Source organism: Panthera onca, chromosome B3 (genome assembly GCF_046562875.1).
Source record: "Panthera onca isolate mPanOnc1 chromosome B3, mPanOnc1 haplotype 2, whole genome shotgun sequence".
Taxonomy (NCBI): domain Eukaryota; kingdom Metazoa; phylum Chordata; class Mammalia; order Carnivora; family Felidae; genus Panthera; species Panthera onca.
In genome coordinates, this window is record NC_138344.1 from 115067832 (window position 1) to 115090791 (window position 22960).

Genomic DNA, 22960 nt, shown 5'->3' on the forward strand with positions numbered 1-22960 from the left:
TGTTCAGTGGGGTCCTAACATTCTCACAACAGCTCAGAAAGCCAGAGCACATCCTTTTATGTAAGCTGCTTTCTACAACAGGGATGCAGGATGGGGAAGTCTGCAAACTCAGGGCAGAAGTCATCATTTCTGCTCATTTGTTTATTCCAGAAATGAGTCCAGCAGAGCTCCACCTGGCAATCCTTGCAGATTTGGGGCTGGAGTGGAAAAGGATTAGAGAGAGGATGAGGGACCATAGTGGACAAATTTTGTCACCCAGATAATTTCCCTTGTCCTTCCTCTCTATTTTCCTTTCCAAAAACCTCCTTTGCCTCATTCAGGTCAGGTCTTAAAATTCTTCTCTCTCTCTCTCTCTCTCTCTCTCGCCTCTGATAGATGTTTGGCATCAATGGATGTGTTTGTCCTTAGCCTTTTTTTTTCTTGGCTGTGCTTACAATGACTTCCTAAAGGTCTGTTTTCCACCCCCTCATGTCCACTGCTACGGAGGCTCTCTGATGGCAAGAGCTTTGCCCGTCAGGTTCATTGTCATCTCCTCAGTGCCTGGTACAGCCTTGCATGTAATAGACACTCAATAAAAATCCACTGAACAACTGGATGAACAGGCTGTTGTTTTTGAGATTCCTTTCCAGTTCTCTCCAGCCATCACATGGACATAGTGAAGACAGGCTCCACTGTGTGACCCAACTGAACGTTGCGGATTAGGGAAAAGGGCTCAGCACCCCATTCCTGTTTTCACCCTTACAAATCCCTATCCCAACAGGTTGTCTTCCCTTGCTGCCTTGTCTCCTTCTGTAGGCAGATCGCTGGGTTCCTCCCAGGGAAGAAATGCCCCCGTTATGAACCAGAGGTCTGTCCCACACAGTGTTTGCCAGGAGGACCCGCTCTGAATTAGAACAGCTACTGCTTATGTTGGCGTAGTACAAATTATACAGGAGTTTATTTACTTTTTAAAGTTTATTTCAGAGACAGAGAGCATGAGTGGAGGTGGGGCAGAGGGGGAGGGGGCAGGGGATTCGAAGCAGGCTCTGCACTGACAGCAGAGAGCCCACGCAGGGCTCAAAGAGATCATGACCTGAGCTGAAGTCAGACACGCAACTGAGCCACCCAGACGCCCCCGAAGAGTTTTGGGGTTTTTTTTTAATGTTTTATTTATTTTTGAGACAGAGAGAGACAGAGCATGAACGGGGGAGGGGCAGAGAGAGAGGGAGACACAGAATCTGAAACAGGCTCCAGGCTCTGAGCTGTCAGCACAGAGCCCGACGCGGGGCTCGAACTCACGGACCGCGAGACCATGACCTGAGCCGAAGTCGGACGCTTAATCGACTGAGCCACCCAGGCGCCCCCTGAAGAGTTTATTTAAGAAGCTGCCATCCTTAGATGAGTTACCCTGTAAACAGCAATCATATCATTTAAAAATTTTTTTAATGTTTATTTATTTTTGAGAGAGAAACAGAGTGTGAGCTGGGGAGGGGCAGAGAGAGAGGGAGACACAGGATCCGAAGCAGGCTCCAGGCTCTGAGCCGTCAGCACGGAGCCTGACATGGGGCAAGATCACGACCTGAGCCGTCAGATACTTAACTGAGTCACCCAGGCACCCCCAATCATATTATTTTAGAATGTGTAACTACCTTATGACTTTCCCTGGTTTCCTAGTGCATTGAGAAGAAAATCTGAACTACTCACCGTGATCTCAGAGGCTCTGTCTAGGTCTGTACCTAAACCTTTGTCCTGCCACACTGGCCTTCCCTCATTTTAATTTCTTCTCCAGGCTCTTCTCTGCCTCGGGGCCTTTGCATTTGATGTTTCTTCTGCCTGGATTGCTGTTTCCTCAATAGCTGCCTGTGTAACTTCTGCTCTTTATAAGCTGCTTTCGAAGGGTCTTCTCAATATAAAGTGCCATAATTGTCATCTTAGTACCCTTTCATTTTCCTCATAGCACTTTTCACAAATCGCAATTTTTACACCTATTTATTTATTACCTAAAGCAGCCTTTTCCGGTGGGCCGGAAGGTCCTCAAGGGGAGGAACTTTATTTTTATCACCTAGCACTCTCGTCACGCAGCACAGTGACTGACAGACAGATGATTCTTAAGGAAGTGGGTGGGGGACAAGCCAAGGCTGGGGGTTTCTGGTTCTGTCAGTTTGTTCTCATGTGGCCTCTCAAGCCTGGTTGTATTCGTATCCTAAAGCTGTCATCATAAATTTCCACACATTGCGTGGCTTGAACAAACATAAATCTATTGTCTCAGTGGTCCTGGAGACCAAAAGTTTGAGATCAAAGGGAGGCGGGGCTGGGATCCCTCCAGAGGCTCTAGGAAGGTATACTTCCTTGACTCTTCCCACCTTCTGGGGGCTGTGGCCCCCACGTTGCTAATGTATCACTCCAGTCTCTGTGTCTGTCATCACATGACCTCATCCCGTCTGTCCGTGTCTCTTTTCCTCTTGTAAGGATGTAAGTCAGATTGGATTTAGGCCCCACCCTACTCTGGTGTAACCTCATCCTAACTTACTGCATCTGCAACGACCCTATTTCTAAATAAGATTACATTGTGAAGGGGACATAACTTTTGGGGAACACTCTTCAACTGAGCACGCTGGTCTTTGTGCTCAGTGCGATTCAAGCATGGGGATGTGTTGGAATGTAGTGTCTAGAACTGAACTCCTGGGGCCGTGATGACTAGTGTGGCAGGTGGGGACAGCCTATGGCACTGGCTCACTGCAACAGAGAGCAGACCCTGCCTGCTTCTTCCTTTTATACTCTCATATTTATAAAGTCATTTGTATTCCAGAAAGGACTGTTATTTAGCCATTCTTACCTCAGTGTTAATCCCCCAACACAGAGAAAATGATCCTGCCAAAGGGAAAGGGAGATTAAAAATGAGGCGAATTAGTAAATTGTTAGCACTATAACCACAGGCTAAATCAACATGCACAGACAGAACCAGGATCGCTTAAAATTGGTTCAAAAATCCACCTCTGTGCTAAGGGAAGCAACACATTTTAAAGCGTGCCATTAGGTCACTTGTCCATCTTGTTCAGTTATAACAAGTTCAAGGTCAAACCAGAATACGGCAGCCTAACCTGACGGTGGCACAGGGGACACTTAACTTTTTCTGATGTTCCTAGGTGTTGGTGGCATTTTCCTCTCTGAAGACTCACGAATTCCCACCGCTAGAATACCTCAAACTATGCCCTTCCTAGATGGTCCTCATAACGCAGAGAAGTCTTGATTTTGTTGAAATCAAACACAAACGGGAGGCCAGACAAAAATTTTCTGAGCAGACAAAACCGGTTTAGTCATACAAGCCAAGCTTAATTTAGCTTATTTTGCAAGACAAGTGAGGCTAACTTGACCTGGGTGCTTCTTGCAAGTGGAATTTAAATTGTTCCCCCAAATTGACATGAGGTAACCACTAACCAGTTCCCTCCCGTTTAAGAAAATTCTCATATAAATCAATTACTATGGAGAATAAACACTCAGTGCCCCCATAATACAGAAGCTGCCTAGAACAATACATCTCTAAGCCTCATTCCATGTTTTGGTTGGAGTGTTCCTGTCTTTTCAGCGTGTGCGCAATAAACTTATGCTAATTATTACGTCAGTGATTCACTGGTTTTACTTCCAGCTTTTTTCTCCCCCCTAAACTTTTGATACCTTTTTCTCCAAGAGAGTTTGTAAACAGAGCCCTAGGTTCTTGGATACTTGGTAGGACAGGCTAGGCTGTATGAACAAAGATAAGTCTTGGGGGCAGCAAAAGAGTTTAAGCAGGAAGAACTTAACCCTTTGTGGACCAGATGACATTTCGCACTTGTGAGGCGTTAGCACTGCTAATATCTGAGGATCATCTAGGATTTGAGAGCTGGAAGAGACATTTAGTTCAACCTTCTCATTTTGCAGATGAGGAAACTGATGGGGGAAGGAACTAAACTCAAGGACACATTTAGGGCTTTTAGCTGAGCAGGGAATGGACTCAGGTCCCTTGTCACCAGTCACCTTTCCCACTGTGCAACAGCATCCAGAAGAAAAATGTAGGTGCAGAAAAGTGAACGCAACTCTCACATATAGCTGCTATGATTTAATTGGCATTCTCTAATCCCTGTCCCCCACCCCGAAAAATCAGGCCCAATAATGCAAAAGGCTAAGATTTTGTGAGACTTATTGGCTTGAAAAAGCATTCTCTAAACATCTCTTCTCCCTGCTCCCATCCCTACCATCCTTTGGCAATTCCATTAAAAATAGCTTTGACTTGAAATTGGCCTGGAGATCATCACTCTGCAATTATATAAGCCCTCAACTGAACGTATTATCATACCAAGCAAACCCCAGATGACTATGGTGGGGCTGTGCTGTCTGAGCCCAAAGCCAAATCCCTGCTGGGTCTGCAGATGCGATGAGGATTTCTCAGACCTACAGACGCCTCACCTAGGCAGGAGTGTGTGTATGCATGTGTGTGTGTGTGTGTGTGTGTGTGTGTGTGTGTGTGTGTGTGGAGATGTTCCAAAGTCCAAGAGGTGGAGCTTCCTAATCTCAGCCTCTCTCTATGTGTCATGGCCAGGCAGGGCTGATATGAAGTGGACTTTGCAGGCTCCAGGGGGGGCTGATGAATGAGGGTCTGGTTCCCTGCAGGATATGACCAGGAATTCTCTACACGGAGATGACTTGAAAGATGGAGTCACAGATTCTGGAGATGCTTGTGCTCTAAGAACATTCAAAGATCTTATCTGTAGGCCTCTGCCCTTTTCTTCTCAGATGAAAAACCCGTGACCCCATGGGATAAAGTGACATCCAGGAAACAGCAAGAGAGAGGCAAGAGTTAGGCCCAGACACCATGGCACTTCACTCCGTGCCCAATGTGCTTTCCTTATACCAAGCTTCAGGATGTGTAATCTTTTTCCCCACTCCTCCCCCACCAAAATTTGAGAAAGGAGCCCCTTCCTCCAATAAGGTGCTAAAAAATAAACTTTTGCACAAAGTAATCCAGACACCAGCATTTTCATTGCTAGCCACTTGTCTGGGGTAGTGAGCTGGTTAAAAGAAGGGATTCTTTCGGGGCACCTGGGTGGCTCAGTCGGTTAAGCATCCAACTCTTAATTTCAGCTGAGGTCATGATCTCAGTTTCATGAGTCTGAGTCCCGTGTTGGGCTCTGCACTGACAATGTGCAGCCTGCTTGGGATTCTGTCTCTCCCTCTCTCTCTGCCCCTCTCCTCCTCCTCTCTCTCAAATAAATAGATTAAAAAAAAAAAAAAAAAAAGGATTCTTTTGATTTGAATCCCAGTGCCTCAGTCTTCCCATCTGCAGAACAGGGTCAATAATGCTCTTCCTTCACAAAGTTCTCATGAGGAGTAGGTGGATTAACTCATGTGAGGCACTTGGCACAATCCCTGGCACACGGGTGGTACTGACCAAGCCACGCTGCTCTTACTGCTACTAAGCCCAGACATGAGAAGGAGGGAGACTAGAAGAGCAACAATCAGGAACTCCAGCAGGAGGAGGGAAGGGCATTACAAGAGAATATGAAAATGACAGGTGGTTGCAGATGCAGAGTAAGTGTGGCTTCAAACAAATCACATTTTAAAACAAGGCACTGAAGAGAAGCTTCTCCAAGCCAGCGAAATGTCTCAGTCCCTGTGTACATCCTGCCCTTACAGACGGAGGAGGCTTCGGGAAGACATCAGGGTTGGTCATTCCCCAGCAAGCTGCCTGCTGCCCAGTAGCCCAGCCTACGACAGGCAGATCACAAGTGCCCATTGCTTCCTACCCTGCTTCCGCTGACATTTGACTCCTTACGTTCTTCTCTTATTCTGGAACAAGGATGGACAAGAACCGCTTACTGCAGAGGAAACACCCAAACAAGTTCTGGGGTCTTCCGAAGTTGCTCTTGACTCCTCCCTGCCTATAGCTCAGTCCCCTCAACTCTGGCCACTGGTAAGCTCTACGTTCAAGTCTTTATTTTCTCCTCGCTAGCTTCTTGCGGATAATCCTTCCGGGGGCACAATTCATTCTCAAGAAAGGATGCCTGTTCCTTAACAACCTTTCCAACATGTCACCAAAGAAGACTCCAAAAGACATCATAAGAGGCCTTTTTGAAGGTTCTCCCACCCTCAAGTCTGGGGCTCTCAAGAGGAACCTGGGTTGGGGCAAAGATGATGTGGGTGGGAGCAACAGGGCGATGCAAGTAGAAAGAACATATGCACGCGTACACAGATACACACACACACACACACACACACACACACACACACACACAACTGGTCTTCTCGGCACACAGTAAAATATAGCTTTATTGGATATAGCCATTCAAATATTATCCTTCCCTTAAATATTTGAACCTGGAATGAGTTTAGACTTACTCTCCTACCATATGAAACCTCCAAGGGAAAGGAATGCTGAGCAGTTCATGCTATCTCGAACATTCAAGAGCTGTCAATGCAGGGATCCTACAGGACACTGCTCAGTAAAGTCCTGAAGCTCCACTCTTTCATGGAAGTGCAAAGGTTTTTGTTGGGAATCGTTTCCATGTGACACATTTTGCTCTTGGGAAATCAACAATCTGGGCACAAAACCAGTATTCTTCCCTCCACTCCAGCGACAAGAGCACTGGATAAAAAGCTTGATTTCCAAGGATGCCCTTAAGTCACTCATGCCTTAGGGGTAAAAGCACTCTCAGTTTTCTGAATATTGATTCCTTCACTAGGTAAATGGGAATAATTTGACCTGCTGTCCCCTATATGGATCCCCTAAGCCTTCATGTTTCTATAGGGAATTAGGGAACTTTGTGAGGGCCTTGTTATAGTCAAGCAACACTGGGGATCCCATTGTTATGGACTAGATTGTGTTCCCCCTCAAAATTCGTATGTTGAAGGTCTAACACTCCCCGAAGTGATACTAGGAAGTGTGTGATGGGGGAGAGGGTGGTAAACTGGGTTTAGATGAGGTGATGAGAGAGGAACATCCGTCATGGGACCAGTGCCCATATAAGAAGGGGAAGAGACACCACAGCTTTCTTTCTCCACCATGCAAGGAAACAGCGAGAAGGCGGCTGTCTACACCTCTGGAAACATGCTCCCTCCAGACATCAAATCTGTCAGCACCTTCATCTCGGCTTCCCAGCCTGAAGAAATGTGAGAAATAAATGTCCATTGTTTTAAACCATCCAGTCTAGGGTACTCGGCTCTAGCAGCCCAAGCTAAGACATGCACGCATCTGATCTGTTCACCCCAAGAATCATACAACGTCTTAGCTGGCAGACTACCTCAGATCTCATCCAGTTGGACTTTATGAAGGATGAAACCAAGGTGTAGAAGGGAAACGTAAACTGCTGAAAAAAAAAAACCACACAGACGCTCCCAACGGTGGCATGTAACCATCATGAACAGAGGGCTCTTGAGTTACGGCTTGAATTTTGGATTTGCCGCCCACCGCTGTGTTAAGCTTGCACTAGCCATGTTATGCCTCACAATCGGTTTTTCACCCTTTATAGGTTGTTGTGAACAGTAACTGAAATAATACTTAGCACACTGCCTGGTAGATAGTAAGTGTTGCATAAAGGCTAGCTACATGTGGTAGAGACCGGTAAAGACTCAGCCTCCCCTTCCGGAGTGTAGAGCTGTTGCTGGAACACGGCTGACCGGCCTGGGGTTACATTTCCCAGCCCCTCTTGCCTCTAGGGAGGGCCACAGGACTGCGTGATCACCAGAGGAGTGCAGGTAGACGCGATGTGTGCCGCTGCTGGGCCGGCTGGGTAAGCAACGGGTGCACAGGCTGCCCGCCTCTACGGGTTGGATTATGCCAGAACAACCGTGCAGCCCCAAAATGGAGGCTGTGGGATGGAAGCTGTGAGATGGAAGCAGCCGACATCCCTGAGTAGTGGCTTGGAGGAGCACGACCCGTCCAGGACGTGAGACGTGGCTTGAGTGAAAAATACACTTTTGCTGTGTAAGCCAATGAGATCGGGCGTTGTCAGCGCAGCTAGCATGAAGCACCCTGACCAATATGCTATTGCTATGATCACTAAAGTAGACAAATGCTCGGAAAATGAGAGGGCAACTGGAGGGTTTAACCAGTGTGACTCTTGCCTTTAACTTCTGAGTCTAAGGGTGGGAAAGGGGTACATTTGCAACACCCCTACTGACACTAATCCTCATGCTCAAGGGCCTACATTCTCCTGCTATTAAACAGCAGAGGGCAAAGAGGCAGAGTCCAGTCTGGCTCCGTCCTGCCCGGAGACTGACAGCCTTCCTGGTGAGTGATAAGAGGATTCTAAATGATCTCAGCCCTGGCGGTAGGCTCCTGTAAACCCCTGGCAAGACTGGTGAAAGAATTAGAAACACCGCAGGAAGGGCAACGGCAGGGAGGCACTCAGACAGCCCGGTCTTCCCTTCACCGTGAGCTTGCTTATAACCAGCGACATAATTGAGCCTCGGTTTCCTCATCTGTAAAACGAGGCACTGAAGGCCCAAGGATCCTTTCGGCTCTAATGATCTGGGGCTTTTACAAGTTCATCCATTCAACAAACATGTATTGAGCTCTGAGCTGGGTGCTGGATGTACAAAGATCTTTAAGATACGGTCTCTGACCTCAAAATGTTCACAGTCCAGAAGATGTTCACAAAATGTTCGCCATTCACAGTGCCTGTCGTGGGGTCAGGCGTGATGGAGGTGGCCTTTATGCTGTGTCCTCTGCCCATGTGGCTGCTTACGAGCTTCGTTTACCACCTTTATATAAAATACAAAGGCAGAAGGGGGGAAGGTCTATTTACAAGTCAAGTACCCTAAGAAAGGTCTTCATTCTGGAGCAGCCCAGAATCTGCAACATGGCAACAATTCAGAAAAGTCTCTTTTTTTCCTCCCTAGCAACTCACGAGCACTGCATTTTAGAGCCCCCCAAAGGAGCCCCTTATCTCATACTCCCTCGTCAAATAAAACTAAGGCCTAGAGAGATTAAATAGCTCATCTGAGGCCATTTACCTGAAAATGAGATCAGGTCCAGGCTCTCTTTGCCCATCATCTTGATCATGGCCTTGGAAAAGAAGGGAAATTTGCAAAAGCTTCCCTGCTCTACACCCATGGGAGTCCAGGTGAGCGTCTCCCGCTGCAATGCCACCCAGACCCCTTGCTTGGAAAAATCTCTGGATTTCTTTAATGGACGCCCATAGTTCTGATGTACGGTCGCTGAGAAAACTTGAGACCAGTTGCTTCCTTAAGTCTCCCAGGCTCAGTTTCCACATACTATACCTCTTTTGATTATGTTTAAAACTCCAGAACTGCAAAACTCGTCCTGCAGCCCAACAAGGGTAGGGGGTGGAGTGCAGATTGTGAGCCAGAGCCAACAGTCACCTTCTGGTTGAAAAGATTCCACCCTCTGAGGAAAACAAAAAGCCCCTTCCTCTGTTGCCATGGGAACAGTTCAGCAATGTTATGGATGCTCTGCAGGAGGCCGCCATGGAGCAGAGCTGGGGAGAGGGCTTTCTTGCCAAAGAGCCAGGAAGGCTGTTTGTGAAAAAGCAATTCTGTCAGCACTCCTAATCTTGTGGGGGGTGCTGGGAGTGGTTCCCCAGCCTCTGGCCCTAGGGCATCTTCGTACATGGCATTACCCAGCTGGCAAGAAAAGGGGCCAGGACCCAAGGCTCACTTCAAATGACTATGGAGTAGGGTTCTCTGTGTAAAGACTCAAAGTCACTGAGAAGAGGTTTCCTCATCTCCACTGGTACAGCTGTATCCCTGTCCCACCAGCACAGGGTGACTGAGCACCTCTCATCTGAAGAAGCCAGAGATAACCAGAAAGCGAACCATGTTAGAGACGATTTGGTGGAGCAGGGGGAGGAGGGCATATATGGAGACAGTGGGCAGCCTCGAGCCTCCCGTGCGACTTTAGAATCCTTCGTGACTCCCACACCACACCACACATTCACACAAAGGTTGACACTGATTATTGTCTCCTGACCCATATTTCCTTTTGCTCTGTTTCACAGAAGACTCATTTCTCAGCCTACTGCCAGCTGTTTATGACTCAGACACACCCCTGGGGAGCGCATCCCCTGTCCAACCCTCATGAAGAGCTCCGGCTTTCCCGGCCAAGGGCAGGAAAGGGGCTCTGATTATGTCAGATGGGCCTGGGGCTCTTTGACCTCAGTCAGGATAGTAAGCCTCAGAGTCTCGGTTTCCTCATTTGTAAATTGCATGATAATACTACCTATCCATAGGATTACTGGGAATAGTATCTATTGCATGGATAGCCTTTAGCCAAGAACCTGGAGTATAACCCATATTTAATTAATGTAGATTTAGCAGCAGCTGGGTGGCTCAGTTGGTTAAGTGTCTGACTCTTGATTTCAGCCCAAGGCATTATCTCACGGTCCATAGGTTTGAGCCCCATGTCGGGTTCCTTGCTGGCAGTAGGATGCCTGCTTGGGATTCTCTCTCTCTCCCCCTCTCTCTCTGCCCCTCTCCTGCTTGCTGTCTATCTCTCTCTCTCTCTCTGTCTCTCAAAATAAATAAGTAAACATTAAAAAAAATAAATGTAGACCTAGCCAAAAAAATAAGTTTAGGCTAAATAAATTTTATAGTTTTCCCAATTGCAGGAAGCTGTGATTTCTTTCCCCACTTCTCTAAAAAAAAAAAAAAAAAAAAAAGTATTATGACTACCCTTCATGGTTAGGATTATTTCAACTATTTTTTTAATGTCTTATTCTCTCCTTTTCTTTTTTTTTAAATTTTTTAAAATGTTTATTTTGGAGAGAGAGAGAGAGAGAGAGAGAAAGGGAGGAGCAGAGAGAGAAGGAGACACAGAATCTGAAGCAGGCTCCAGGCTCCAAAATGTCAGCACAGACCACGACGTGGGGCTCAAACTCACAAACCACGAGATCATTACCTAAGCCGAAGTCAGACGCTCAACTGACTAAGCCACCCAGGTGCCCCTCTCCTTTTCTTATTCTCCTTTATTAATATTTATTTATGTTGAAAAAAAAAAAAAAAAAAAAAACCATGGAAGAAGGAACTACAACAAAATGTGAACAGTGCATATGATGGTAGGAGACTATGGAGGTTTACTTTTTTGTGATGGAGATAAGATAAAATATTTTTTAAAGTGGTGTTATTCAACATTCTATGTAAACTCCACCTCTCTTTCCGCCATCTACTTAAGAGGTCTTAAACATCGCCTAACTTTAATCATCTTTCCCACAGCAAATTTATTTTCAAGTCTCCACCTCCAGGCCTGGCTTCCCTCCCAGACTTTGGGCCCCCTGGGCCAGCATACATGCATGTGGATGAGCCAGAAGAATCCATAATTAATCAACTGCTCATGATCTATTACTGTTTACAAAGCCCTACCACACGGGTCTCACTTGATCCTCAAAATAACCCTGTGATAAGGAAACGAATATCATCACTCCCATTTTACAGAAGAAACAACCAAGACAAATTAGAAGGCTTACATATTCCATTGCCATTTCAGTCGCTAGATAAATGGGGGAACTAGAAGTGTGAATCCAGGGGTGCTGATTCCACTTCAGGACAAGTTTCTCCCAGAGGAAAACACCTGGACAGCCATGCTGATTACCTACCTCTCCCCCATATCCGGTGGCTCCTCCAGCCTCTCTGTAGTGATGGCCTTACCATGTCCCCACTCACCTGGTACTCGTCTGACTTCTCTCGTGCTCTTCTCTGCCACCTCACTCTGTCAGTCATGGAGCCCTCGCACTTCTTCTCTTTCAGTGTCTCTCAAGTTGTCCCCATCCCTCCATTTCCACTGTGACCCCTCACGTGCTGGCCCTGGATGCCGCCATATATGCACTGAGGACCCAGCTATGCAATAGCCTTCCAGTTGGTCTCAGTAACTCCAATCTCTGGGTCCTTCATGGTAACCAGGTTAATCTTATTTACTGTTTCTAGTGCAAAAACCTCAATAGCTCTGAATTGCCTACTATAAAATGAAGTTGAAAATCACTGCCTGACAGACAAGACCCTTCTCTAGCTCCTGAATCTACGGATCCTTGGTTTAATCCTTATGATTCCCCCACATCAGTCATTCAACTCTAACCATATACACATGAGTTGCCCCAAAATGATAAATGGGTTTCTTCTCGGATGCCAAGAGATCAAAAGGTGATGTCTGCCTAGAGCCCTGGGTTAAAGAGGCTTATTATAAACATATTTGGGTCAGAGAAAAAGGGTGCCAAAATCAATTAGCAATATCTGCCACCGTTAAAAGGAGGAGAGGTGGAAGAAGGTGGCATTTCATTTGTATCCCTGGTCTTTTCTATTAGAATGAAGCTCATCTAGGCCATAACTTTACTTTTCTCCCCCAATCTAATTTTCCCTGCAGCCACTTAACAGTACCTTGCACACAGTAGATACTCAATAAATATTTTTAAATGGACTCATACATTTTTCTGAACTCATTTTGACCTACAATAAAGCAGAAGCCCCATAGGATAGAGCAGTGGTTCTCAACCCTGGGGAGCTATATATTAAAAAACAAAAACAAAAAAAACAACTGATGTTTGGGCCTCACCCCTATAGGTTCTGACTTAATTAGTCTGGAAAGGATTCAGCACTAGTAGTTTTTTAAAGCTCCCCAAGGTTGGGAACCACTGGTTGAAGGGAAGGGCAATAGCACTCAGAAGTCCTGCTTTTCCTGAATAGCATGTGATCATGAACTAATCACTGGGTCTCCATTTCATCTGTTCGAAAATAAAGTAGTGCTACTGTGTTATATCTAAGGTGTGTTCAAGTTCTCCCAGTTTTCTCTTCCACTTCCTAAAGAATTTCTCTACCAGTAGAGTCCAGCTCTTATACTAGGGATCTAAAAGCCTCCATCAGGGGCGCCTGGGTGGCACAGTCGGTTAAGCGTCCGACTTCAGCCAGGTCACGATCTCGCACTCCGTGAGTTTGAGCCCCGCGTCAGGCTCTGGGCTGATGGCTCGGAGCCTGGAGCCTGTTTCCGATTCTGTGTCTCCCTCTCTCTCTGCCCCTCCCCCGTTCATGCTCTGTCTCTCTCTGTCCCAAAAATAAATTAAAAAACGTTGAAAAAAAAAATTTAAAAGCCTCCATCAGATGCTCCTAGGATCAGAAGAAATGGAAAGCCTGATGTATTCTTTTTTTCCCCATTTTTCCAGCCTGCTGTAGACATTGGAAAGATTGCTTCTTATGTCAATCAACCAACCAACTCTATTAATGATGATAAGTAACTTGGGGGTCATGAAACCTCACCCACCCTTAGATGTGTGCAACTGACATTTTCTCATATTTGTGAAAAATGCTTTAAGAAAAATTCCTGAACTTCTCTTGCAACCAAGTTGTTGGCTCTAAGACTTCCTATATAGAAAACCTAGAGCTGCCGAAATTAAGGACTTGAATGAATCCCTATTATTGTTTAGAACTATGCAAGGAGCTGTCTGGAGAAACACAAAGCAGCACAGAACTTTGTCCAGAGAAGCTTAGACTATAACTGAGGAAAGAAAATCAACACATACGTGCGTCCACGCACGCACACACATACACACACAATTTAGAACTAAATACAGGGCCCCAGAATAACAGTGTTCAGATGGCACCCAGGGGAGGGAAAGATCTATGTTCTTCCCACCATTTCCAGCAAGGCCTCTTTGACCTTAGAGTGCTGGTATCATCCCAAACCTACTATCAAGTTTATTCATGCCATGACTAATTCCTGGCAATGGGTGGGGGTTCCCAGAATGCCTCCTAATTGCTGAGCACAGCAGGAAGTAGCAAGAAACATCTACTACCCTTCCCATCGTCTCTGCCTTCTACTCCCCTAGTAATGGCCCCCAAATTCATTTCCAAGTAATTTACATGCAAATTAGATTACAGGGTCACAGAAAGGATTGGGGTGGGGGAGTAAATGGTATCCCAGACACTTACAATTAAGGACCAAATGTCTGATTCATTGAAAAGTGAGTCTGGGTGGTGCAGAGACTAGGTTCATGGAGGATGTGGTGAACGTGGACCTGGTACAGGTCAGACATCTGAGCAATGTGTGGTAAGTGCACCGCAAGGCAGATATTTTGAACTTGCCCAGTAGCATTTCATTGACAGGTCTTGCAGACCAGTGTTCTTTGGCCATCTCCCAAGGGTTAACTCTCAACTATAATTGTTTCTCTTCCAGTGAGTGTGACCAGTAGTAGCCGAAGGCTGCTGATTGTGATGGTGAGGAATTATGCTGGGTCCTGCCTCCCTGGGACCAGCACCAGAAAGTGTCTTCCCCTGTGGTGGGCTTTCTTGGCTTAGTTCTGCCTCAGAATGTCCTTCTCTGATAGCAGCTGGTTTGTTATGTTCTCTCCAAACATGGCTTCACAGAACATGGACCATCCTGTCCAACCGCTGATTTTACAGATGAGGAGCCAGGCCCTTCCAGAGTAGGGACTTGCCCAGGGCCACCCACTAGGTGGTGTCAAGCATCATGACACTCTGATGGTTGGTACTCAGGTCTGAAGGGTACCATGAGGAGAAAAGACACTACACACTTAGCCTTTGGACTTGTTTTCTTCATTCGAAACTCTCCCGTTTGGTGATCTCATATACCTCCAGGTCTTCAGGCTCATCTCCACTCTCACCTCCCTCTAATCTGTGTCCCTCGCCCCGAACCTATCCTGAATTCCAGGACCATATCGCCATTTGCCTACAACATTTTCACATGGGTGTCCCATTACCATCTCAAAACAACATGCTGTAAGTGGAATTCATCACTGACACCCCCAAATGCCTCCACAAGCTTATTCCCCATTTTCAGATTCTCCAACCTATCTGAAGGGCAGTCCTAACCATTCTGCCATGCAGAATTGAAACTGGACAGTCATCCTTGGCTAACTCTTTATTTTCCCTCCGTAGTGCCATTCAGTCTCCAGATCTATTGGTTCTCACCATAGAATGCCTTCTTACCCGTCTCCTCCTGTCTATTTCAGTGGACACAACCCAGGCCCCATCATCCGCCACCTGCATTACTGCGACAGCTATTTCATCGGTGGTCCTCTTTCTGGATTCTCCCCATCTGCCCCTTAGCGGTCTTCCATATCCCTGCCAGACTAACTCTTTAAGAACACTGATCTTTCCTGTCATTCTCTTACTCAAATGAGCTCCTATGGTCACTTTATTGTCTAGCGAGTAATGTCCAAACCCTTCTACGTATCATCAAGGCTCTCTACAATGTGGCCATACTCCACTCCACCCTGCTCCTCCTTCCACAGGCCCTGCGATTCCTTCTCTTGAACAGACACGCTCTTCCTCCCATATTATCTTGACAAAATGCTACTTCTTCTTTAAGACTCACTTCTTTAACAAAGCCACCCCCCATCCCACACATTCTCACAGAGTGGCCCCGTTAAGAGTTTAAGGTGAAATTGACGACATGCTGGCTATTGACTTTGATATGAAGATATTAGAAGAAGCTGTACAAAAGCAAAACCGTGGACAATCTGAAGTAGTTATGGGGTGACACCTTTTAACATGTTTTATTTCTCCCAATCAAGGACCAGGCCTCAGGCTGTTAAAATCATTCTCCCTCCAGTCACTGTACCTCGTCGTACCTCCATGTTAGCTCTTACTATCCATCTCTCAAGATAGGTGTTGGCCAAAGAGTTTTCCTTCCCAGTTTAGAGCTCATACAGAGCACCAAGGAGTCTGAACTTAGGGTGCCTTGGTATTTGTCAATGTTATCACCAGGTTAATTAGCCTCTGTTGTAGTTATGGGCATAGTCCTCATTATGGTGCTAGTAGGATGCAGTGGCCTGCATGAAGTGGGCCCCATTTTTGGCTTGGGCTCTTGGCCTAAATGCCCATGAGTGACTCCTCCACAGAAGGCCAAACAGACCTTGGGAAGGCACATTTTCCTATACAGGGTAGACCTGAATAGAATCCCCCTACACTCAAACTCATCTCAGATGATACCCTGCTCAAGACTGGGCAGGCCACACTCAATGCCTGTAAGGAGAGGAAGAGAGTTCAGATGATGATGGGGTGAACCTGAATAACCTTATCTAGACTCCTAGGGAAGTGCCTATAGAAAACATGGTGTTCTGGAATCTGACCATTCTGTTCTGGACTCCTTTGTAGGAGGGGTAAACAATACTGAGAAAACTTCCTCCCAAAGGCTACCATTACGTAATAACTACTGTGTCACTGTAAGTCAGGTGTCTATGCTAAGAGCTTTATAAACATCATCTCCCTTAATCCTCCCAGGAATCCTATGTGCGTATTATAATTATTATTATTCATCCTTATTTTACAGAGAAGAAAAGCAAAGTTTAGGAAACTTTAAAAGCATTAAGTAAGCTTCATTAATGTTTTAATGCATTTATTGAACGCTGTGCTCCAGCCACTATGCTAGACACTGTGGGAGATACAGGGATAAATCAAATACCCTCCCTGACCCAAGAAGTTCACAGGCCAGTGGAAGAGACACTAAAGCATTCAAGTAAGCCTGATTTGTTAGGGAGATGGTGAGGTTGGCAGTGACTCGGTGGTCTTAATTAGAGAAAAGAATTTGGGCCAGTGGAGTTGCAAGACAGGTCAGACTTCAAAGGCAGAGATAGGAGGGCGCGTGCTTTCTGCAAACTGAACTGAACTGTAAACTACTTGAGGGCAGAATCGAATCTTCTGTTTATAATTCAATGCCAGAGATATTTATCAAGCACCTTCAATGTACCTGCCAGGGTACAATGTATCTGCCATACGGAAGGGGGGGATAGAGACAGAAACAACACAGAGCTGTTGCCCTCAGACCTCTGGGCAAACCTCCCCTTAGTCACTAGTAGTATGCCTTCCTCTAGACACCCCCGGGATCCCCTTACCCTCTTTCCCTCAATGAATACTTGACTGACTTCTTTGATGGTCTTCTGTTTCCTCTGGATCAAACAACCCAGAACAGCATCTGAGGATGGAATTCTGAGACCAGAAAGACCCTGGGAAAGAGCTTCACAGCCTAACGTATCTGAAGGTCACTTACCCAGCCTGTCTACACACACATTTCAGAGGAAATGTAATAAACTTCCTTAATGATACTCAACTCACCTGAGGTTTATCTGCTGCCCCACATGTGCCCACCCTTAATGGACGTGCGACAATGCTGATGACTAGGAAGTCAGAGATGCTGGGTTCCTGCGTTTGCTTCTGTGCTGTGTGTGCACGTCCTGAGGGTGTGCACGTGTGAGCACGCACGCGTGTGCGTGTGAGAGAGAGAGACAGAGAGATCGACAGTGCGCAGGTAGGTGCAAGTGATACTTCTCAGGATCACCCTCCACACTGAGAGCACCCAGGTCTGGCTTCCCCCGGCCCTCTGCAAGGGTAATGAAACCTATATCCAGGAAAACACTGGCAAGCCTAGCTAATTGACCCAAATGGCAAGGCAAGTCCTCTGGGGATCCTCAGGGGCTTGTCTGAGAAGAGCCATGAACATTCATAATAACAAAGGCAGAAAACATAACAACAGTCCATCTTGGCGCCCTGGCTGTAAATGGCTCATTTACTCTGGCAAGAGGAATGGAGTTTTAATGACAAATTGAAATGCCGCACAGCAGGCTTGGTTTTGTGCTGTAAATTATTTCGAAAGAGGCACGATGTCTTCATAAAAGAGGATTGCTCTCTGCTGTGGAGTGAGGGTGACTGGAGTCCCCCCCATCCTCACGTCCCCACCCCCACCTCCAGCGCTTCCCTGCTCCATCCGAAGGCCTACTTCTTCCTGCCTTTTGGACATTCAGGGCAGTGCATTTCATAGTGGGTTTCATAGCATGCACCCTCTCTCCTGGGCATGCAAAGGAATAAAGCTGAATTTCACAAGACCAGGAGCCAGAGGGCACAGGGTTCAAGGGGCATCTGCTAATTTGCCCGGTTGGGACTTCCTGGTCTCCTTTCCACACAGGATTCGCTTTTACAGAGGAGGAAAGAGGTCTGAGAACTGTGCTGCACAGATTCCACACCTCCACGTCCATACCACCAACATCTGTTCACAAAGCAACACCGTTTAACAGCCCGTGGGGATAAGAGGCAGGTACCCCTGAAGCACTATGGTAAAGCTAGTGCTGGCTCAAGAGCCACACCCTCTGCTACATTTTCCAGGTTCCCGTGCAGTTGCAGCAGGCCACGTGACCCGTTTGGGCCAATGGACTCTAACTGAAAGTGCAATGTGTCAATTCAAGGTGAAAGCAGTGCAAAGCCTGTGTGACCCCTCCCTCCTTCTCCCCCTCCGTCCTCGCTCCCCATCTTTCCAGGTGGAGGAGCCGCCAGATGAGGGAGGGCAATATGTCCCGCCTTGGGCGTTGTGGTCTAGTGAACAAGAGATAAACTGTATGGTATGAAGCTAGTGAGAGTGCAGGGGTTTTTGGTTACCGCAGGTGCACTCGAGACTAGCCTGCCCAACGCAGCCAGCATCTCAAGGGCTCATACTCAGAATCGCATTTCCTGGTACAGGGAAGCTCATCCCCCTTACCCCCCATTGCACAACCACGCAGTAGCCCTGTCTGCCTTGAGGCCTGACTGTGGGCAACGTCAATGCCATCAGACAGGCCTGTGTCCCACTCTGGCTCTGCCACTTGCTAGGCAATCTCAGACAAGGAGCCCAGCCTTGCCGAGTCTTGGTTTCTCCATCTGTAAAATAAGAACACCTATTTTGTCAGGCTATTGTGACAAGTGAGACAATCTGTATAAAACCCCTAAGGCACTTCTTGACACATACTAGGTGCTCAAAAAGTATCAATTCTTACCTTTTCTTTTCCTTTCTTCCTTCTCAAGATGCAACGTGGTTCTGAGTAAAGCGAGGCTAATTGGCTCACGAAAATCTACCTGCAGAATTGGCTTCATCAGCGATTAACGCTATCTAAATATCCGAATATCTGTATGTGCCACTTATTGGTTATGTTGCCTCAGACAAGCTACACAAGTTCTCTGTACCTCAGTTTCCTCATCTGCAAAATGGGGGAGCAAAGGGACCTCACTCACCAGGTCATTCTGCAGATTACGCAAATTATATTAACTATGTAACTTGCTTGATACAGTGCCTGGCACATGTAACCACTACATCTAAATGCTTTCTATTATCATTATTAAAGGTTATCTATTATTATGATTACTCTGCCCCTTGGCTAAACTCACTTTTCCAAAGCCATCTCTCAGGAGGGGCTCATCTGCGTATACATGAATTTGAGAAAGCCGAAGATCAGAAATGTTGCTCACGTACTAACAGAAAACAGGTGACATATTTTACCAGGCCCTAGTGTGTTTCAAAGTACTCTTCACCTGTCTCTAGGCTGGCTCTCAAGATTGTTTGGTCTAGTCTTCTCAAGCGTTTTGGTTTAATTGGAATGAGAGACAAAGGTTAAAAGAGGAGAGAGGAAAAGGAAACCCTATCCAGATATCCGAGCTAAAGATCTGCTCTGCACTTGGTGCGTCCACTCATTTATCCTCCGAGCATTTATTCAGTGCCTGCTGGGTTCCAGGCATTGGGTCAGGCACCTGGGGTGAACGAGTCATTGTCTTCACACTCTGATCAGGATGAGAGACACATGAACAGAGAGTTGTACAGGACTGTGAGTGGGAGGGTGGAGATTTGTACAAAAATTTTTTTTATTTTTATTTTTTGGACAAAGAATTTTCGAGAAGACTGAGAAAGGATACCCAAAGCAGCCTGGTGTGTGTGTGTGTGTGTGTGTGTGTGTGTGTGTGTGTGTGTGTGTGTGTGTGTGTGTGTGTGCGCGCGCGCGCATGAAGTTTTCCCAGATGAGGTGACCTACAGCTGAGTTTTATAGGGTAGGTAGGATTTTCCTGGGCAAGAAAAGGGAGAGGGCATTTAAGGCAGATGGACCAGCTCAAAGGCACAGAGATGAGAAACAGCCAGTTATTGGCAGGGACCAGAGGCTGTCATGTGCAGCTAAAACATAAAGCCTGAAGCAGCGTGAAGGGAGATGAGGTGGGCGGGGTAGACACGACCAGGTCACAGACAGTACCATCTTTCGGATGAGAAGCCTGTGTCTCGTTCTGTTAGTGACTAAAGAACTTCAGGAGCAAGGTTTACTTTGGTGACCGTGTGGAGGATAGACTTGGAGGGGGAAAGACTAATGACACAGACCACTTAGGAAGTGATGGCAGTACAACAAAACGAAGATGATGAAGGCCTGATGTAGGCGCGGCGACAGGCAGAAGGAAGAAGGGCGTGGGGTTGGACGGAATGCAGAACAGAGCAAGCTTGGCTTGAAAGAAACTCAGGTGAACGGTAGTGTTAGCAGCTGAGGAAGAGGCAGCTCCCTGGGGGCGCGTAACCGTGAGGCACACGGGCAGGGCGTTTGGGCAGAGATGTCCAGCAGGCAATGGGATACGTGGCTAAAGGTGTAGATCTGGGTCTCATCGATCCAGAAATTGTGGACAAAACCTGAGTGAATGAAATAGATCAAGAAGACTATACAGCAAGGAAGCAAAGGTGGGACACTGAGGAGGGCCATATTTATGGGGTATGGTGGAGAAAAAGCTACCAGTGAGACAGATGGAGACATAACAGAAGAACCAGGAGAGTGCTCTGTTCTGGAGTGCATGGGGGTACAGAACTTCCAAAAGACTAGTGATCAGCACCATCGAATACAGCAGAGAAGCCTCACATGATCTCAGAGAAGTCATACTGAGGAGGGCCGAGGCGTGAAGGTACAACGGGGACACAGGGATGGTGAGACGCCTGAGAAGTCTGGATGTGAAGTCCAGGAATTGGAGGTGGAAGAGGGAAGGAGCTGAAGTGATACAGGAGAGGAGGCAGAGGATGGGGCTTCCATGCTTTGGAGCCATACAAGGCTTAACTAGATGCTCAGCTTCCATTCACTTGTGTGGCCCAGAGTAGATCATCTCACCTCTAAGCCTGTTTCTTCATCAGTAAGGGGAACATAATAAAAGCTAGACCATAGGGCATACAGTAGGTGCTCAAAAAATGGAGCCGAAGGAGGACGCAGGGTCATAGGAAAGGTTTTTTTCAAAGATAGGTAGACCAGAAGTGACAGGGATGGATAGGTAAATTCAGACACCAGCCCTAGTATCATCAAATGGTGCCATTCAAGGGCTGCTCACTTCTCTTGCTGACACGGGGAGAAATCATGAGTTTCCTAGGCCCTTGCACTTGATGACAGGAAATGTGTCGGTTACAGGATGTGACAGCGTCCGTAATTGTTTATTTAGGAAGGCACTGTGTCTGTGTGAAAATCAGGCGGAAGTTCAGGGACAGTGGAGAGGAAAGGTCACAGCGATAGTTTGGAAGTGATAAGTACAGTGAGAGAACAATGGAAAAAACGGAAAGAGGATCAACCATGAAACAAGGTCCTGGGGAAGGAAGGAGAGGCTGAGGCCGAGGGCTGACTCTAACCAGCAGGAGGGGCCGTGAGACACCCACACAGCCTCCTGGGAAAGTTCCCGAGGGAGCAGATTCTCACCCCGGGAGGGGAGGGAATGATCTGCCGTCACCGGGTTGCCCGTTGGCCGTGCAAAGAAAGAGCTGGAGGACGGAATGGCTGATCTACATATAGTTAATGGTAGACCTAGAGCTAGAACCTGGATCCCTTGGCTCTTTCTACGGCATCTGTTGGGTTGAAATGAGTTAAAAATGGAAGAATTCGCTTGTCTTGTTTGGGTGAGTTCCCCTTATGGTGATCACTTCTTGATGGACTTGAATTGGAAAGAGGAAGCCAAACTGAGAAACAAAACGCCTCCGGTCAGAGAAAGTAGCAAATTTGGGAAATGCTTCAGGCTTCACCGTTATATTTAGGGGACCACCCTTTTGTACTATACACTATTGGAGCTCATTAGCGAGAGTCCTAGCGTCTCAGCACCAAAAACAAAACCAAAAACAAAAAGTTACCGAAGAGCAACTCCTCTTACAGATGAAGACCTCAGTTTGCCAAGCACACAGGGAATCCATGGCCAACCTGAGGCTAGAGCGGCAGTGCTCGGACTCCCAGCGGCGGGGGCAAGCGCGGCTCTGGCGGCTTTCACTTGTGGCTCTAAGTAGCTCAGAAGGCAAACGGGGAAGAGATAGGAAGCTCCTTGTCCCATCCCCCAGTTGCGTCTCAGGGCAGCCTTTGGAGGTGGCCGTCCTGGCAGTGTGGTGTTCCGAGAGGGGTATCTAGATTGACCAGATAAATTCAGCTCTTTGCTTTGCTGCTGAACACCCGGTCTCTGTGAGCAAGTGTGTGCTCTTTGTCAGTTCCCCAGGGAGGTGAGAGGAGACAGGAGCTGCAGGAGTCCACGGCCCATCCTCGGGCATCCGGGGATTCACCACATGACACAATGAGACCTTCAGATCCTTTTAGTGGGGCCAGCCAGCAACTCACCTTTCTCTGCTACCTGGCCCAGGCAACATCTCTGGCCCTGCCTACCACCGGCTGCTGTCTTCTGATTCTAATGTATTGCCGGGATCTGCCGCTCAATAAAAGCCACAAAAACGCGAGCTAGGAAATCCTTCCTTCCTCTAGCCACCGCCCCCTCCTCCAATCTCCCAAACCAAATAGATGCCTTTTGAAGTTATACAAGGGGGAGGGGGGCTTCCTTCCCCACCAGCATGGCGATAAAACTGCGGCAAGGTTGGCTTGGTGCCTTTGATGGCTGCCTCTGCCATTTGTTCAAGCTCAAAACAATGAGACCTTAAAGGAAGAGAGGAAAGAAACAATGAAATAGGATGTTAAGTGATGCCTCAAATGCTTTTGTGCTCCCAGCTCCGGCTGAGTAACCTCCACTCAACAGGCTGGACAAGTGGTCCTGATGCCAGGTTCTGAAATAGGAGACCCGCAGCCACCCTGCCTCCACCACCACTCAGAAAAAAGCAACAAAGGGGCTAGGGACTCCTTTTGGCAAAGGCAAATGCCCTCATATGCCCTTGGGTGGTAATAGCCTATTCAGAGCAAAGTGCCTGGAGGCTGGAGAGGAGTGGACACTGAGCATGTCTTTTGGCGAAGTCCAGGCATGGGTGGGAGAACCCAGG

The 22960-nt window shown here is 47.1% G+C and overlaps 1 protein-coding gene and 1 long non-coding RNA gene across 9 annotated transcripts in view; both read right to left on the reverse strand.

Moving 5' to 3' along the window:
- SLC8A3 (solute carrier family 8 member A3) overlaps positions 1 to 22960 on the reverse strand; it is a 145673-nt gene that overhangs the window by 71695 nt on the left and 51018 nt on the right. The window lies entirely within an intron of this gene.
- LOC144616637 (uncharacterized) lies at positions 6265 to 9347 on the reverse strand. Its single transcript, XR_013556039.1, has 3 exons — positions 8968 to 9347; positions 8578 to 8715; positions 6265 to 7112 (listed from the first exon to the last, which is right to left on the reverse strand). It is a non-coding gene; the product is annotated as an uncharacterized LOC144616637 (long non-coding RNA).